The sequence below is a fragment of the Elephas maximus genome, chromosome 2 (assembly GCF_024166365.1).
Source record: "Elephas maximus indicus isolate mEleMax1 chromosome 2, mEleMax1 primary haplotype, whole genome shotgun sequence".
NCBI lineage: Eukaryota > Metazoa > Chordata > Mammalia > Proboscidea > Elephantidae > Elephas > Elephas maximus.
Window position 1 is genome coordinate 45,839,954 of NC_064820.1, and position 19,504 is coordinate 45,859,457.

The following is a 19,504-nucleotide window of genomic DNA, read 5'->3' on the forward strand; positions in this document are numbered from 1 at the left end:
ACTTTGCCAAGCACGATGTCCTTCTCCAGAGACTGATCCCTCCTGACAATATGTCCAAAGTATGTGAGACACAGTCTCGCCATTCTTGCATCTAAGGAGCATTCTGGTTGTACTTCTAAGACAGATTTGTTCGTTCTTTTGGCAGTCCGTGGTATATTCCATGTTCTTCGCCAACACCACAATTCAAAGGTGTCAATTCTTTGGTCTTCGTTATTCATTGTCCAGCTTTCACAAGCATATGGTGGGATTAAAAATACCATGGCTTGAGTCAGGCACACCTTAGTCTTCAAGGTGACATCTTTGCTCTTCGACACTTTAAAGAGGCCCTTTGCAGCAGATTTACCCAATGCAATGCGTCTTTTGATTTCTTGACTGCTGCTTCCATGGCTGTTGATTGTGGATCCAAGTAAAATGAAATTCTTCACAACTTCAGTCTTTTCTCTGTTTATCATCATGTTGCTCATTGGTTCAGTTATGAGGATTTTTGTTTATGTTGAGGTGCAATCCATACCGAAGGCTGTAGTCTTGGATCTTCATTAGTAAGTGCTTCAAGTCCTCTTCACTTTCAGCAAGCAAGGTTGTGTCATCTGCATAACACAGGTTGTTAATGAGTCTTCCTCCAATCCTGATGCCCCGTTCTTCTTCATATAGTCCAGCTTCTCGTATTATTTGTTCAGCATACAGATTGAATAGGTATGGTGAAAGGATACAACCCTGATGCACACCTTTCCTGACTTTAAACGAATCAGCATCCCCTTGTTCTGTCCGAACAACTGCCTCTTGATCTATGTAAAGTTTCCTCATGAGCACAATTCCAGAGCACACTTACCTATTATGATAGTTTATATAAATGGAATCATATAGTATGTGCTGTTTGGGGTAAGACTTCTTTTACTCGTCAAAATGTTTTCAGTTTTGTCCGTATTGTATGTATCAGTAGTTCATTCCTTTTTATTGCTGAATAGTTTTCCATTATCTGAATATACCATAGTCTGCTTACCTATTCTTTTTTTTGATGGGCACGTGGTCTGTTTCCACTTTCTGCCTAATAAATAAAGCTAGTTATAAACAATTGTGTACGAGTCTTTTTGTAGACATGCTTTCATATCTATTCAGTGACTGCCTAGGAATGGGATTGCAAAGTCACAAAGTAAGGTGTATATTTAGTTTTATGAGAATCTAACAGAACTTTTGCCAATGTACTTGTACCATTTTACACTTTAACAAAAAAGGCTTGAGGATTCTTCATTGTTTAATATACTTACCAACATTTGGCATTATATATATATTTGATTTTAGCCCTTCTGGTGGGTGTGTAGTGGCATCTCGCCGTGGTCTTAATTTTAATTTTTCTGATGACTAGAGATGTAGGTCACCGCTTCATGTGGTTCTTGGCCATTTATGTATCTTCCACACAAAGCGTCTATTCAAATCATTTACTCAATTTTTATTTACTTATTTATCTTTTAATTTTAATTTATTTTATTTTTTTTTAATTTTATTGTACTTTAAGTGAAAATTAACAGTTCAAGTTAGGGTCTCATACAAAAACTTATACACACATTGTTATGTGACCCTAGTTGCTCTCCCTACAATGTGCCAGCACGCTCCCTCTCTCCACCTCATATTTCCTGTGTGCATTCAACCAGTTCCTGTTTTCCTCTGCCTTCTCATCTCGCCTCCAGACAGGAGCTGCCCACATAGTCGCAAGTGTCTACTTGAACTAAGAAACAAACTCCTCACCAGTATCACTTTGCGTATTATAGTCCAGTCTAATCTTTGTCTGAAGAGCTGTTTTCAAGAATCGTTCTAGTTTTGGGCTAACAGAGAGTCTGGGGGCCATGATCTCTGGGGTCCCTCCAGTCTCAGTCAGACCATTAAGACTGGTCCTTTTCCTAGAATTTGAGGTTTGCATCCGAATTTGCTCCTGCTCCATCAGCGATTTTCTGTTGTGTTCCCTGTCAGGGTAGTCATTAGTGGTAGCCAGGCACCATCTAGTTCTGTCTCAGGCTGGTGGAGTCTTCGGTTTATGCTTCCCTTTCTTTTACTTGGGCTCATTTTTTTCTTGTGTCTTTGGTGTTCTTCATTCTCCTTTGCTCCAGGTGGGTTGAAACCAATTGATGCATCTTAGATGGCCGCTTACTAGCTTTTAAGACCCCAGATGCCACTCCCCAAAGAGGGATGAGGAACGTTTTCTTAATACATTTTGTTATGCCAATTGATCTGGATGTCCCTTAAAACCATGGTCCTCAGATCCCCACCTCTGCTACTCTGTCACCTCTGCTACTCTGTCCCTTGAAGTGTTTGGTTGTATTCAGGAAACTTCTCAGCTTTTGGATTGGTCCAGTTGTGTTGACTTCCCTTGTATTGTGTTGTCTTTCCCTTAACCTAAAATAATTCTTGTCTACTCCTAATTGGTGAATACCCCTCTCCCTCTCTCCATCCCCCCCCCACCCTTATAATCATCAAAGAATATTTTCTTCTGTGCTTAAACCTTTTCTTGAGTTCTTATAATAGTGGTCTTATGTAATATTTGTCCTTTTGCAACTGACTAATTTCACTCAGCATAATGCCTTCCAGATTCCTCCATGTTATGAGATGTTTCACAGATTCATTGTTGTTCTTTATCATTGCTTAGTATTCCATTGTGTGAATATACCATAATTTGTTTATCCATTCATCCACTGTTGGGCACCTTGGTTGTTTCCATCTTTTGCTATTGTAAACAGTGCTGGAATGAATGTGGGTGTGCATATATCTATTTGTGTGAAGGCTCTTATTTCTCTAGGATATAGTCCAAGGAGTGGGATTGCTAGATCATTTGGTAGTTCTATTTCTAGCTTTCTAAGGAAGGACCAAATTGATTTCCAAAGTGCTTGTACCATTTTCCATTCCCACCAGCACTGTATAAGTGTTCCAGTCTCTCCACAACCTCTCCAACATTTATTATTTTGTGTTTTTAGATTAATGCCAGCTTTGTTGGGGTGAAATGGAATCTCGTTGTAGTTTTGATTTGCATTTCTCTAATGGATAATGATCATGAGCATTTCCTCATGTATCTGTTAGCCACCTGAATGTCTTCTTTGCTGTTCATACCCTTTGCCCATTTTTTAATTATTTATCTTTTTGTTGTTGAGGTTTTGCAACATTTCATAGATTTTAGAGATTACATGCTGATCGGATTTGTCATAGCCAAAATTTCTTTCCCAGTCTGTAGGTAATATTTTTACTCTTTTGGTGAAGTCTTTGGATGAGCATAAGTGTTTGATTCTTAAGAGCTCCTAGTTATTTAGTTTCTCATCTGGTGTTTGTGCATTGTTAGTAATGTTTTGTACACTGTTTATGCCATGTATTAGTGTTTTCCCTATTTTTTCTTCCATGATCTTTATCATTTTAGATTTTGTATTTAGGTATTTGATCTACTTTTAGTTATTTTTTGTGCATGGTATGAGATGTAGATCTTGTTTCTTTTTTTCGGATTGAAATCCAGTTATGCCAGCACCATTTGTTAAAGATACTGTCTTTTCTCCATTTAATGGACTTTGGGACTTTGTCAAATATCAGCTGCTCATAGGTGGATGAATTTATGTCTACATTCTCAGTTCTTTTCCATGTACCTTTCTTTTCTATGTATCTGTTATTGTACCAGCACAAGGCTGTTTTGACTACCGTGGCAGTATAATAGGTTCTAAAACTAGGTAATGTGAGGCCTTCTACTTTGTTCTTCTTTTTCAGGAATGCCTTACTTATCTGGGGCCTCTTCGCTCTCCATATGAAGTTGATGATTAATTTCTTCATTTCATTAAAAAAATGCCATTGGAATTTGGATCCGGATTCCATTGTATCTATAGATTGCTTTGGGTGGAGTAGACATTTTTATAATGTTGAGTCTTCCTATCCATGAGCAAGGTATGTTTTTTGACTTATGTAGGTCTCTTTGGGTTTCTTGCAGCAGTGTCTTGTAGTTTTCTTTGTATAGCTCTTTTACATCTCTGGTTAGATTTATTCTTAAGTATTTTATCTTCTTGGGAGCTATTGTAAATGGTATCAATTTGGCGATTTCTTCTTAGACGTTCACTTTGTTGGTGTAGAGGAATTCAACTGATTTTTGTATGTTTATCTTGTATCCTGATGCCGAAATCTCCTACTAGTTCCAGTAGTTTTCTTTAGAGTTTTCTGTGTATAAGATAATATCACCTGCAAATAGAGATACTTTTACCTCTTCCTTACCAATTTGGATGTCCTTTGTTTCTTTCTCCATTAAGGATGATATTGGCTGTTGGCTTCGTATAAATGCTGTTTATTATATTGAGGAATTTTCCTTCTATTCCTATTTTGATGAGAGTTTTTATCATGAATGTGTGTTGGACTTTGTCAAATGCCTTTTCTGCATCAATTGATAGGATCATGTGGTTCTTGTCTTTTGTTTTATATATGCAGTGAATTACATTGATTGTTTTTCTAATGTTGAACCATCCCTGCATACCTGGTATGAATCCCACTTGATCATGGTGAATTATTTTTTTGATATGTTGTTGAATTCTAGTGGCTAGAATTTTGTTGAGGATTTTTGCATCTAAGTTCATGAGATATATTGGTCTGTAAATTTCCTTTTTTTGTGGTGTCTTTACCTAAAAAAAAAAACCTGGTTTTGGTATCAGAGTTTTGCTGGACTTATAGAATGAGTTTGGGAGTATTCCTTCCTTTTCTGTGATCTGAAAAGCCTTTAGTAGTAGTGGTATTAACTCTTCTCTGAAAGTTTGATAGAATTCTCCAGTGAAGCCATCAGGGCCAGGGCTGTTTTTGTTGGGATTTTTTAATTACCTTTTCAATCTCTTCTTTTGTTATAGGCAGATTTATTTGTTCTGCCTCTGTGTTAGTGTAGGTAGTAGTGTGTTTCTAGAAATTTGTCCATTTCCTGTAGGTTTTCAAATTTGTTAGAATACAATTTTTCATAGTATTCTGCTATGATTCTTTTAATTTCACTTGGGTTTGTTGTGATATCGCTCATCTCATTTCTTATTCAGGTTATTTTCTTCCTCTCCTGTTTGTCTTTTCTCAGTTTGGCCAACGGTTTATCTATTTTATTGATCTTTTCAAAGAACCAGTTTTTGGTCTTGTTAACTCTTTTGATTGTTTTTGTGTTCTCTATGTCATTTAATTCTACTTTAATTTTTATTAACTGCTTTCTTCTGGTGCCTGAGGGTTTCTTTTGCTGTTCTCCTCCTATTTGTTCAAGTTCTTGGGTTAATTCTTTGATTTTGGCCCTTTCTTCTGTTTGGGATTTGTGCGTTTATTGCTATAAATTGACCTCTGAGCACTGCTTTTGTGTGTCCCAAAGGTTCTGGTAGGATGTTGTCTTAGTCATCTAGTGCTGCTATAATAGGAATACCACAGTGGATGGTTTTAACAAAGAGATGTTTATTCTTTCATAGTCCAGTTTGCTTAAAGTCCAAATTCAGGGTACCAGGATCCAGGAGAAGTCTCTGTCAGCTCTGGAGGAAGGTCCTTGTCATCAGGTGTGAGTTTAATGCTGTCATTTTGATGTCATTTTTGTGTGTGTGTTGACAGTTTCTTTGTTCCACTTAATTTTCTGTGCTGAGTCATTTCTCTTTATATATTTTCTTTTCCTCTTTTTCATTGTTGTTACTTTCATATTTGCTGAGTTTTCATGTTTTTTATTTTGATGTGTAGGATTGTTACTTTCTTTTGTGGTTACCTTAATATTTACCCTTATTTTTCTAAGTTTAAACCAATCTTTTCTTTCTTTATATCTACTTGACTTCCTCTCCATATGAAAGATCTATGACCACATTTTTTAAGTCCTTTTTTTTTGTTTTAATGTTGTCACCTTTTACATAATGATGTCTTTGTTTCCCCGTTTTCAGCATTTTACCTTTGATTTATTTTTGTGATTTCCCTATCTGGGTTGAAATCTTGTTGCTCCATTTTGTGTTCTAGTTTTGGCTTGTTATCTGATATTATTGACTTTCTAACCAGAGGGCTCCCTTTAGTATTTCTTGTAGTTTTGGTTTGGTTTTTGCAAATCCCCTAAACTTCTGTTTATCTGGAGATGATCTAATTTCATCATCATATTTCAGAGACTGTTTTGCTGGATACATAATTCTTGGCTGGCAATTTTTTTCTTTCAAGGCTTTACACATGCCATCCCATTGCCTTCTTGCCTGCATGGTTTCTGCTGAGTAGTCCGAGCTTATTCTTATTGACTCTCATTTGTAGGTGACTTTTCATTCATCCCTAGCCACTCTTAAAAGTCTCTTTTTATCTTTGGTTTTGGCAAGTTTGATTATATGTCTTGGCAACTTTCTTTTGGGATCTACCTTGTGTGGGTTTTGATGAGCATCTTGGATAGATATCTTTTCATTTTTCACGATATCAGGGAAGTTTTCTGCCAACAAATCTTCAGCAATTCTCTTTGTATTTTCTGTTATTCCCCCCCCCCCCTTTTCTGGCACTCCAATCACTTGTAGCTTATTCCTCTTGATAGACTCCCACATAATTCTTAGGGTTTCTTCATTTTTTTTTTAATTCTATTATCTGAGTTTTCCTCAGATATGTTGGTGCCAAGTGCTTTATCTTCAATCCACTAATTCTGACTTCCATTGCTTCAATTCTGCTCTTATGGCTTTTTTATTGAATTGTATAATTCTGAAATTTTATTGTTAATCTTCTGAATTCCTGTTTGCTTTCTCTGTATGGATTCTTGCAGCCTATTAAACTTGTCATTATGCTCTTGTCTAATCTGCTTAAGTTCCTCTTCTGTTCTGTGTGTGTGTTCCTTGGTTGTTCTGCATTTTGCCTGATCTCTTTCCTGATCTCTTGAACAATTCTCTATATTAATCTTTTGTATTCTACCTCTGGTAATTCCAGGAAACTCTCTTCATCCGGTAGATTTCTTGATTCTTCATTTTGGGAGCTTGCTGAAGCCATTATGGCCTGCCACTTTGTGTGATTTGATATCAACTGTTGTCTTTGAGCCACCAATAAGTTATTGTATTTATTTATTTTGTGTTTGCTAATTGTGTCCTAGCTTCTTGTTTTGTTTTGTTCTGATATGCCAAAATAGGCTGCTTGATTGAGGTGGTTTGATTATTGGTGCCTTTGAAGCTCTAACATCCTGTTACCAGGTGGTTAGAGCTGTTACTAGGTATGTGAGCCCAGAAGTATATTCACTTCTCTTGTATGGATTCAACTCAGGTGTCCAGATAGTCAGTCACCAAGTGTGTAGTACGGGCTCTCACCTACTGTCTTAAACAAGCAGGGTGATTGGTGTAGACACAGGTATCTGGCTGCCGTAGGGGGTCACATGCTGAACAAAGCAGGGGGCTGACAACCACCCTTAAGTGTCTGTGAGGAAAGCATGTCCCTGTTCCCTAGAGTGTGTAGGTGGTGGGTTTTGCATTCAGACTATGGGTAAGGACTGGGAGGTACCACTTATTCTGCTGTGGGTGGTGAGGTGTCACTGGTGGAGCCATCAGTCCTGAGGCCACAGACATGAGTAGCTGAGGACCCTGCTTAATAGGCACAGTGGTGTCAAATGACATGAACTTGCCTCTCCACCATGTAGCTGAATCAGATGAAGTTTTACTTCAGTATATACCCTGTTTACTGTCCTAATGAGGCCCTATGCTGTTGAAATGGGCCCACACAGGTCTATGCAAGAGTGAAAGGCATTAAAAGTCCATGGACCCCTTATGGACATACCTAGGCAAAGGGGTGGTTTCTGCCCTGATTTCCCACCTTAGGGTAACCAGCAGATTATTTTTCCCCCGGTTTGCTAATTTGTTCCCTCTTCTAAGGCTGGGAGAATGGCTCAGGGTGAGTGCAGGGTCCTTATTCTTGCCCAGGAGATGCAGCTGGCAGGGACCCAGTGCAGAGTGAGAAGGGAGCAGGTAAATGGGTGAGATGTTTTTCCCAAAGGGGTATTTTTGGATTGTGGTAGGTCAAACACAGGTGCTTACCGTTTGCCAGTTGAGGGCCAGTAGTTGCTTGTCCTGCAGGGTTAAGCGGACTCCACCTTTTGGCCTTCCCCAATGTGTAAAATGTGTCCCAAATACTTCTGTTTGCTTCATCATGCTCACGGCAGCAGTAGAATCAGCCTGCGTGGTGCCGTTCCCTGCCAGGTCAGATCTGGCAACTCCTCGCTACCATTTCTCACTCCCCCTGCTACTCAGTCTGATTCTTCAACTTTGCCTTTGATGCTCAGGGCTCCTAGCTTGTCATATATAATCTATTCACTTGTGTTTTTTTTTGGTCTTTGTTGTAAGAGGGACTACAGGGAGCATCTGTACTCCACCGTCTTGGTCCCACCCTGATTTTAAATTTTTGAGTATATTCTGGAGAATATATATAATTCTCCAGAATGTATTCTGGCATACAGATTTTTTTTTTAATTATTTTATTCTGTTTTTTGGCTTGAGTGTTCATTTTTTAAATTGCCTTTTGATGAGCAGAGAGTTTTAACTCTGATGAAGAGGAATTTATTGCTTTTTTTCTTTATTGTAATATTGCTTTATGTGGCCTTCTAAGAAACAGTGACTTATCTCCAAGTCCCAGATATCTTATGTTTTCTTCTACAAACATTATCATATTTTTAGCTTTTATGTTTAGGTCTATGATCCACATTGCATTAATTTTTATGCATTGTGTAGAGTAAGGGACAGCATTTATTTTTATTTTTGTCTAATAGAGATATCCAGTTCTTTCTGCACCATCTGTAGAGAAGATTTTCTAAAAGCCTGATGTTATTATGATTGGAATTGTATTAAATTAAGAGCATAATTTGAGGAATATTATTATTTTAACAATACTAAGTGTTCTTATTCATAGACATAGTATATTACTTCATTTATTTATTTCAGTATTTGTGGGGAAGAATGAGTGGTAGCTACAACCGCTTCTACAGACTTGTGAGCAATGAAAATAAAAGGCATAGAAGCAGGGACAAATGGTTATGTAGAGGAAGGAAACGTTGAAAAATGTTTGGGACTTTTATTAAACCAGAACCGATACATATATAGATTACACAGGGATCTTGGGAAATGAAAGGTCAAGGATACTTGGGAAATCTTTTTAATGTGAATACTTTAGATGTAGTATAAAGCCAAACCTACAAAGTAATGAACATTGCATTGTGCAGATAGCGTAACAACTTTATGTATATTAGACTTATTTGTATAATGAAGGAATGACAAATAAAATAAAAATTCTAGGAACTCATTCTAATGTCATCCTAAAACATTAAAAAAAAATGCTAAGATTATACAATTAAGTTTCTGTTTGAAGGTCAGTATAATTATCTCATATCCACAGCTATTATGGCAAAACCAGATCATCTGTTGGTTTGACTAATGGGAAATGATGAAGGTCATGTAAGGTACTGAACTGAATTCTTTTCCTGATGTTTCTGTTCCATATAGCACACTGTCATGAGCATACATAAAGTTATTAATGCCATATACCAGTTGATGTGATTATTACCCCTTTAATAATCACTGTGAAGAAAAGTATAAATTTTTGAAGTGAAAAATCACACACACACACACAATATCTTCTATTTTTTTAACAAACCAATTTAACAGAACACAAGTTCTGAAAGTTTAAGTGGTTCCCCTGAGTCAAAAAGCAAATGTAATTTGTACTGGATCTTTCTCACTTCAATAAGACATATTTCCATATACTCCGCAGCTTCCTAATCTAAAAACAAGGTTAAAAGGAACTATGTGAGTCCCTGAATTTTCTACCCGCTTTTCTATTGCTGTGTCCACTGGATTTGGGAAGATCTTACCACTGCAGAGACCATCTCTAAGCCAGATCAGAAAAATTCCATCAAATTTTGTTTTTAAACTGAGAATTCTAAAGTTATAACTGAGAGATAGAATGCCAAAACATTAAAAGTTTTGGTAAATTATCTTTAATCACGTTTCAGAAATCAAACAGAGCTTTCATCCTTCACATGAATGCCTCATTCCAATTCTGAAGGCTGCATTCCTCCTATCACTATTAATGTTTCATTTTAATCCATTCTAAATGTAATCACAGAAGCACAAAACACTTTAAGTTGTCAAGATATTCCGAATGGTATCTGTCTTAATATGCCACTTTGCATTTATGAGGTGGATTTGTCTTTTATTGATCATCCCTCATATCACATAATAGGGGAGCCATGGGTTGTTATATTTATCATAATTAATACACTGAAAAACAGAGGTTATATGCTTGCTTCTCTAGACTATGAATGTGTGTGAACTCTGTGGCTTATACTTATTCTTTTTATAATAATAAGACTGTAAAAGAACTTAGATATCAGCCGTCTAACCTCCTCATTTCATAAATAAGAAATTGAGAAGCAGAGATATGTCGTAACTTCATCAAATTCATACAGGTAATAAATATTTAGTTCAAATTAGAATTCTTCTGGGCCTTCCTGCTCCTAAAGCAACATTGTTTCCGTAACTGGAAAGGAAATGATAATGTATTTGTTGATTTACTGACAAAAAAAAATGGCAAGCAACTATCAAGTGAACACTAGTCGATAGCCTGAGTCCCATACATATTTCTCTCTTCCTCCATTGTCTAATACCAGCCTTACCCTGGCTGGTCATTATCCATTACCCCAGCCAAGATGGTAACTCTTCTTCTGCTTGCTGGTCCAGCATATCAGTCAAGCTTAGCAATAGTCACTCAATTCCCTTGGTCTTATGGATACCATTTCCTCCAAACTTCTAAAATGCCTGACATATTGCACCAGCTATTGCATTCCCTTCCACCACTATCCCATGACAGCTCACCACTGTCGGAAGTTTTAACAGTTGCACTCCTACCTTGTGTCAGGGACTATCTATGTCCACCTACCATCAGTGATTAGTATCCAGACAGGAGGGCAAGTTATCTAACTCCAAAATTTTATCCCACTGTCTGTTTTTTCGGAACCATCCTGGTATAAAGTTTTACCTTGGAGTTGGTTCCTCAGGGAACATACTTTGAAATAGCAATTAACATTTCTGTGGTTTATCAAAAGAGTTCTTGAGATGAGAAGTCCTGTTGGCACAGTGGTTAAATGCTAGGCTGCTAACCAAAAGGTCTGCTGTTCTAACCCATCGGCCACTCCACAGAAGAAAGATGTGGTAGTCTGCTTCCATAAAGATTACAGCCTTGGAAACCCTTTCGGCAGTTCTATTCTGTCCTATAGTGTCGCTTGAGTTAGGATTCGATTCAGCTACAGTAGGTTTGGGTTGGATTCTTGAGATCAGCCCCTGTGGACGAGAAGATAAAAGGTCAGGATTGTGCAGTGGCAGAAGCTGGACTGTAATTTTTCAGGCAGTCAGAAATCAGGTAAGAGTTTCTGAAGTCTGGATGAGTGGGCTGGCCTTTATACTTTCATATCAATTAGTTGTTAGCTATGGATAACCCTGGCAAGGCAGCATGCTCTTGGGTGATATTGTTCTGTTCAGCTGAGATAGGGGCTGCCAGCTAAAGGTTTTCTTCCAGAGGTGGACGAGTAAATTTTTTATTCCTGTGCAGGGATAAATGCAGTGTATTACATTGTCCACCACATTTCCTTTGAAGATTCATAATTTGTCATTTGTTCTTTCCCTTATATCATGGTTACTTGCATTATCCTACTTTCTAGATTGGAGGCTCCTTGAAGGTAGGATAGTAACTGTTTCCACTTTCACCCATCTTACAATGTCAGCCTCTAAATTCTACCTTTGCATTATTATCCTGCATGAATCCATGATCTTTTCTCTTTCATACTATTCCCATACTAAATTGAGCATTTCTGCCAATGTAAAGTCAAACTTGCCCAACAATTGCTCCACAAGGAGTCCCTCTCCCCTTTTTTTAAAAAAAAATTTCTTTTGCTAGTGCCTTTGACTTTGCTTTACAACTCTAACTATGCTGTAAAGTTCCTAGCTTTTTCCATCCTGTCTCAATTCTAGCTTTATCCAGAAATCCCTCCGTTGTCCTCCATTCCACGACCACTTTTGTTGTACTGAATCTCTTGCAAGACACGAGTCTTACTGTGTGCCATGTTATTCAGATATTATACTTAGCATTGAGTCTTCTATACAGGGCATAGTCAATAAATATATACTGGATTAAAATGGATCTTCCCACAGGCATTTTATGAAATCTTAAATATTTTATTTTTAAGAGGTAAGTCTATAGTTTCTTTTAGTTCATTTTATTTATTACAAGGTGTGTGTACATAGATCACGGAAAAGATAAAATCTAAATGGATGCACCATTTCATCTGAACTTTATACTTAAATACCTCTTCGCCTCAGGAGGGAGTTTTGTGCATAGTGGAAACTCAGAATTTCTGTGTGTTGATTCCTCATCTTGTATTAGAGATTTTTCCAAGACTGACAGATCAGGTTATTAGGGTGACCAGCTCCCCAGCAATCAGAAGTACAAACTGACCTCAAACACATCTATGGTTCTCTCAGGGCACTCTGCTTCAACATATGAGAATAGTGGAAGGAAAGGTAAGTTTTTGCATTGGTATGATTACATTTTTAAACATTGAGCCAATTCTAGGGAAACCAGAACTAACCATTTACTGAAGATCTGAAGAGGAGCTCTGGTAGCACAGTGGCTAAAGCACCTGACTGCTAAACAGAAGGTCCACTGTTTGAACCCACCAGCTGCACCCTGGGAGAAAGACATGGCAGTTTGCTTCCATAAAGATTTACATCCTTGGAGACCCTATGGGGCAGTTCTACTCTGCCTTATTGGGTCAGAACCGACTCAACAGCGGTGGGTTGGTTTTGGTTTTAAGATGTGAAGGAAAGAAAAGTCAGAAAGAAAATTCCACATATAAAAAATGCATAAGGAGTCCTAGCACCATTTTAGTTTTGAAAAAGTAAGAATTCCCATTCCTGTTCATGCGGAGACATTTTCTATGCTACACATTACTTCTTTAAAACCATGTCCTTCTTAATTTGTGTAGTCTTTCTAGGCTTTACCTGTCATAGCATGGCAAAATGAGAGGTCCTTTGCAATGTGCTTGCTCTCCCCGAAGTCTAGTAATATTAGATGGAATTACACTCTTAGTGAGCTTGAGGCAGACAATATTTCATTTTGACATAACAGTAACATTTACAAAAATAAGACTCAAGTAAATTCAGGTGGCAGTATTTCCCTTCAGGAAAATGAGAATATGTGCTTTTTGTGTGTGTGGAATCAATAACCTAAGAGTATTTAACATTACACTGTGATAAAAAAAAAAAATGTGATAGAATGTCTATATGCATGAGCTACTAAGTTAATGTTTGTCAATGCCAAGAAATATGGATGTGAACAACATGGGCAACCAACTGGAAGATATCCATATTTGTGCCCATTCCAAAGCAAGATGTTCTAACAGAATATGGAAATTATCAAACAATATCATTAATATCACACGGAAGTAAAATTTTGCTGAAGATCTTTCAAAAGTGGTTACAGCAGTACATCAACAGGGAATTGCCGGAAATTCAAGTCAGATACAGAAGAGGGCTTGGAATAGGGGTATCATAGCTGACGTCAGATGAGTCATGGCTGACAGCAGAGATTACCAGAAAGATGTTTAGCTGTGTTTTATTTACTACACAAAGGCATTGACTGTGTGGAGCATAACAAATTATGGATAACATTGTGAAGAACAGGAATTCCAGAACATTTAATTGTGCTCATGAAGAACCTGTACATAGACCAAGAGGCAGTCATTCTAACAGAACAAGGGGATACTCTTTGGTTTAAATGAGGAAAAGTATGCATCAGGGTTATATCCTTTCACCATACCTGTTCAAACTGTATGCTGAGAAAATAATCCAAGATGCTAGAATATATGAAGAAGAACACGGCGGAAAGATTGGAACAAGACTCATTAATGAGTCTTTTCAGCACTTGCTTGCTGAAAGTGAAGAGGACTTGAAGCACTTACTGATGAAGATTAAAGACTATAGCCTTGAGTATGAATTATACCTCAACATAAAGAAAACAAAAATCCTCACAATTGGGCTAATAAGTAACATCATGATAAACGGTGAAAAGACTGAAGGTGTCAAGGATTTCATTTTACTTGCATCCACAATCAGTGCAAGTGAAAGGAGTAGCCAAGAAATCAAAGGATGTATTGCACTGGGCAAATTTGCTTCGAAAGACCTCTTTAAAGTGTTAAAAAGCAGTGGTGTCTTTGTGTGGACTAAGATGCTACAGACCCAAACCATGGTGTTTTCAATCCCCTTATATGGACAATGAATAAGGAAGACTGAAGAAGAATTGATGCATTTGAATTATGGTGTTGGTGAAGAATATTCAGTACGTCATGGACTTCCACAAGAACCAACAAATCTGTCTGGGAAGAAGTACAGCGAGAATACTCCTTAGAAAGGAGGATGGCAAGACTTCATCTCGTGTACCTTGGACATGTTATCAGGAGGGGACAGTCCTTGGAGAAGGACATCATGCTTGGTAAAGTAGCAGGTCAATGAGAAAGACCCTTATTGAGATGGTTTGACACAGTGGTTGCAATAATGGACTCAAACATAGCAATGATTGTGAGGTTGGCACAGGACTGGGCAGTGTTTTGTTCTGTTGTACACAGGGTTACTGCGAGTTGGAAACGACTCGAGGACACCTAACAACAACAGCAACAACAACAACAACAAAGAAGTTAATAAACACCCTAATAATTGTTATTGTTAGATGCTGTCAAGTTGATTCTGACTCATAGTGATCCTGTGTACAACAGAACGAAATGATAATACTCTATAACGTTCAAAGTTTATAAAGCTTACGGAGCTAAGAATGGGCAAGTGAATTTCATTGTTGAAATGAATAAAAACACAGAAGTGGCTGGTATCTGTTCTTTTATTTAGTTGTTTTGTTTCCTGTATAAATGACCATTTATATTAATTTTTAAACTGAATTTTTGTATCATTAATGCCACATAGTTAAACATTAATTGCAGCAATATAGAAAAATACAAGAAGGATAAAACATTCCCCATGCTTCTCCAAATAAAAAATAATTATGATAGCTATTAGGTGAACATTATACCAAGCATCTCTGTATATACAGAGAGATGGATAGGGATATAGATGAAAGCAGTTAAAAAATTAATATCACACTTTGCAAGGTATTTTTTTTAAATATTAAAATTTATGTTTCTTATATTTAAGAGAGGAAAAAGAAACAACTGAAAATGAAGGGAAATGGTAAACATCAATTTTTTTTTTAAAGCTCATTAAAAGCAAGCCAAATCCGTTGCTGGTGAGTCAATTCCTACTCATAACAACCCTGTCTGACAGAGTAGAACTGCCCCACAGAGTTTCCAAGGAGTGTCTGGTAGACTCGAACTGCCAATTTTTAGCAGCCAAGCTCTTAAAAATTGCACCACGGGGGCTTCCTTTAAAACTCATTAGAGGGTAGTTATTAAAGTTCCTCTAAAAATAAAAAAAAATTGGAAATCTAAAGTTTTCTATTTTTCTTTTCTTTTTCTACTATTTAATATCCACCAGTTAACAATCTCATCAATTATGCTATTATTTTACTTTGTTAAGGTTTAAAACATCTACATTATTATGTGACTATATTTTCTAGGGAGCCCTGGTGGCGCAGTGGTTAGCAGCTTGGCTAACCAAAAGGTTGGCAGTTCAAATCCACCACCCGCTCCTTGGAAACCCTATGGGGCAATTCTGCTCTGTCCTATAGGGTCACTATGAGTTGGAATTGACTCGACAGCAAATTTTTTTTTTTTTTAATACTTCCCATGGTTCTTTATGTCACCTTGAAGACTACAGTGTGACTGACCCAAGCCATCGTGTTTTCAATCTCCTGCAGTGAACAAAGCCAACTGATAAGTTGTTCCTACCTGGCCTTTGGATGACATCTTCAGATCTCTGAGCAGTCCCTTAGCTAATCATAAAAGGGTATTTTCTAGCAGCTGAGTCCGACATGCTATTTTAATTACACCAGTAGTGGTAGTTGTAGAAGAATGATATGCTAAGTTGAATAATAATAGCCAGATTTCTAATATCTCTCTTATCTCCCCTTTCTGATGAAGAAGTAGTGAACAATTATAACTATTTACCTTTCTATCAGTAATTTTCCCACAAAGAATCCAAGATAAAGAATATCAAGCTACCTTTCTCCTCACTTTTGTCCAAACCAGGGAGTGAGGTGAGAAATTGGTAAGATACTATAGCATAATAACAGTTTAAGTTTCTAGGCTTCCCACTTAGAGGGTTCTAATTTAAATTCTAATTCCATGTGTTTTTCTTCTAATTGCTAACAAAATTAAGAATAATGTTTTGTTTTTAGCTTTTTTTTTTTCCATCCCCCCCACCTCCAAGTCAAAGAAGAACCACCACGTACTCTCAGGAGAATTGCATTGCATTACTGATGGATAAAATCCATGAATTGTCTCTTCATCATAATTGGTACAAAAATAATGCTATTTGAATACAGTAATGTTCAACTCATTTCAGAATGCTTTGGTTGAAGACCATTTTGATTCTATTATTAGACAGACTTACAGTTGTCTGTAGCTTCCCTTTGCACATTAGTCTGTGGAGATAATGATCCCTGGCGGCTACCACTACTGTAACTACTGGCCCTGGCATATGAAGTCTGGAATATGAAGATGTAGCAGATTGCACTGTTTAAATACACATTAACGGAAAAGTCAGCTAACAGTAAATTAGACAAATAGGAGTTAATTTTTTCTCCATACAAAAAGCCTGGAGGTAGGTTGCCTTCAATGTTGGCTGGATGAAGGAAAGTGTGATGATGCTAACCACAATGGTCCCTTTTATTAGGATGCGAAGGAGACTGCAGGAACAAGTAAAGGGGCAGGGAGGCAGGACTTGGGAATGCTTATTGAATCAACTGTTCTTCAGGAAATACTATGAAAATAACACATTTCGCGGACTTCTTATTTTCCCTTTAGTTATACTTCTTACATTCATCAGCAAGCTTCTCTTGGGCCATGAATATGCCTTTGTTAGATTAGCCTCTTTAGATTGAAGCTATCCAAAGAGCTGAAGGTTTCTGTTTTGAATATAATCTAAACTGACTCACTGATCAACTCATTCATTATCCAATAGATTCTTCTAACATTTCCATTTGGAAAATATTTGTTAACACTGAAAGTTGGAGTTTTACTTGCAGTAGTCAAAATAGACTTAGTAACATGATAAAAAAAAAAAACATTGTGCTCATAAATACTCAAATCTCTACTTTGATCCGTTCCACACATGTATTTGTGGAATAAAAACAAAACAACAACCACAAGAGTCCAGGATCAGTGAGCCAAGAAAAGAGAGTCTAAGAAACCATGCTGGAGCGCTGAACTGATTTAAAAACTAAACACTGACTTTTGAGGATTTGCCTCAGGGGAGTCAAGTTATGAAGTTCTGTGGGTAAAACTAACAATGGGAAGCCCTAGATGTAAGGATTTGAAGTTAATATTTATGTAAGCTTTGAACTATTAAGGCCCCTTAGGTTAATGATCTACATAATATTAATGGGAAAATTTGGTTTTATCACTGTTTCCCATAGAATGGGAATATATTGCATTTGCTTATAAGTATAGGTAGTCCTTGACTTATGATGTTTTCAAGTTATGATGAACCACACTTACAGCAGTCTTTTTCTAAAATTTATTTTGTACACCTTATCCTTAGTAATACATACTATATACAGTGTGCATTTCATTTTCTGATGTTGTCATCCTCAGATGTTCATTCGCAGATGTTCAAAGATTGAACTTGTAGTTGAACTTATAGATACTGGATAATAAAAGTCATTAATAATCAAAACTTAAAAAAAAAAAGATATTCAACTTACTTCAGAACTGACTTACAACACAGTGTTCAGAATGGAACCCTGTCGTAAGTTGGCCACTACCTTGTCTAACAAACATATTTTAAAATATCAGATTTACCTAGGGGTAATTGCACTGTGGGAGGTACTTGAGGTCCTCAGAACATCAAATCACTTTGCAAATAATATAATAATAATAATAAATAATAGTAATAATAAAAAGAAAGAAAAGAAGTTTGAAAGATGTCAAAAAAAGCTATTATCCTAACTTGAGGTGAGCACTTGGAGTCTTGCTGAGCTTAGAGCAGGGCCCTGGTTAACATTAAATCACAATAGTCAGGAAATAGCATCTATGGCCTGCGGGTGGTTGGGATATGAGAGCACCCTAAGTGCTGGCTTTTTTTTTTTTTAATAAACTTTTTTTTAAGAGCAGTTTTAGGTTTACAAAAAAATTTTGCAGAAAAGAAAATACAGAATTCCCATTTGCCCCCTCCCTCTGCACATTGTTTTACCTATTAACATCTTGCATTCCTTTGGAACCTTTGTTACAATTTATGAATCTGTATTGACATATTATTAATAACTAAAGTCCATAGTTTACATTAGGGTTGACTCCTTGTATTATATAATCCTATGGGTTGGTAGGCCCCTACAATGGAAGCAAACACAGCCTGTTACTACACCATCTCCATGATCCTTTGTGGATTGGACCATTGTGACCCTTAGGGTGTCATTGGCTGATTTTCGGAAGTACATGGCCAGGCTTTTCTTCCTAGTCTGTCAGAGCCTGAAAGCTCCTCTGAAACCCGCTCAGCATCATAGCAACACACAAGCCTCCGCTGACAGACGTGTGTTGGCTGTGAGTGAGGTACCCTGACTGGAAGCCTGTGTCTCCGGAAAGGAAGGCAAGAACGCTATAGCAGAATCACCACTGCCCCACAGGCAAAATTGAGTCACACATAAAGGCAGTGCCTAGGGTATGTTCATGGCTCTTCTCATTGTTTCCCTTAGTGTTTCATCTCACAACCTTCAGGGTAGCCTCTGGTTGCTAAGAAACCCCACCTTGCCCATTCTTTGTGCTCTGTGCCCATGCACTTGTCTGGCAAAACTGGTCCCTGCTTTTTACCATGGTGCATAGTCGTGTAGTAGTAAATAGCCACCCCAAAGGATGTTTATTTCTGTAACAAAGGACAATGTTTACAAAAGTGAAATGTTGAATTGTGAATTTTCTTACATTTGTGGATATTTTGGGTTTCAGCTCCTTCTGAGTACTCCCAGAATCCTACCATTTGAGTAGCTTCTGCTTTGTTTTAAGGTTCATTTAGCTTAGATCCCTGCAAAGGAGAAACTGAGATAAAGGCTTGTTTACTGGCAGTTTTTTTTTTTTTTTTGGAGGAAGGAGAGAACAGGGGAGAGGAAGAAAGAAGGAGAAAAGCGAACGCAAGAATATTTTATCTAATTGGTTAACACAACAGGTGGCTGAGGCTCAATATTGCGGAACTGATGAGGAAACATGTGAAACATGCCTCAGAGTTGTCCAAAGGAGGACGCAATTATCCATCAACTGCCGACTCTGTTGACCAAAGTCAGGCCATGGTCATTCAGCCCCGATACTCCCCAGTTGTGCTTGTGCAAGTACTGAGTGTCCCTGGATGTAGGAGAAGCCCTA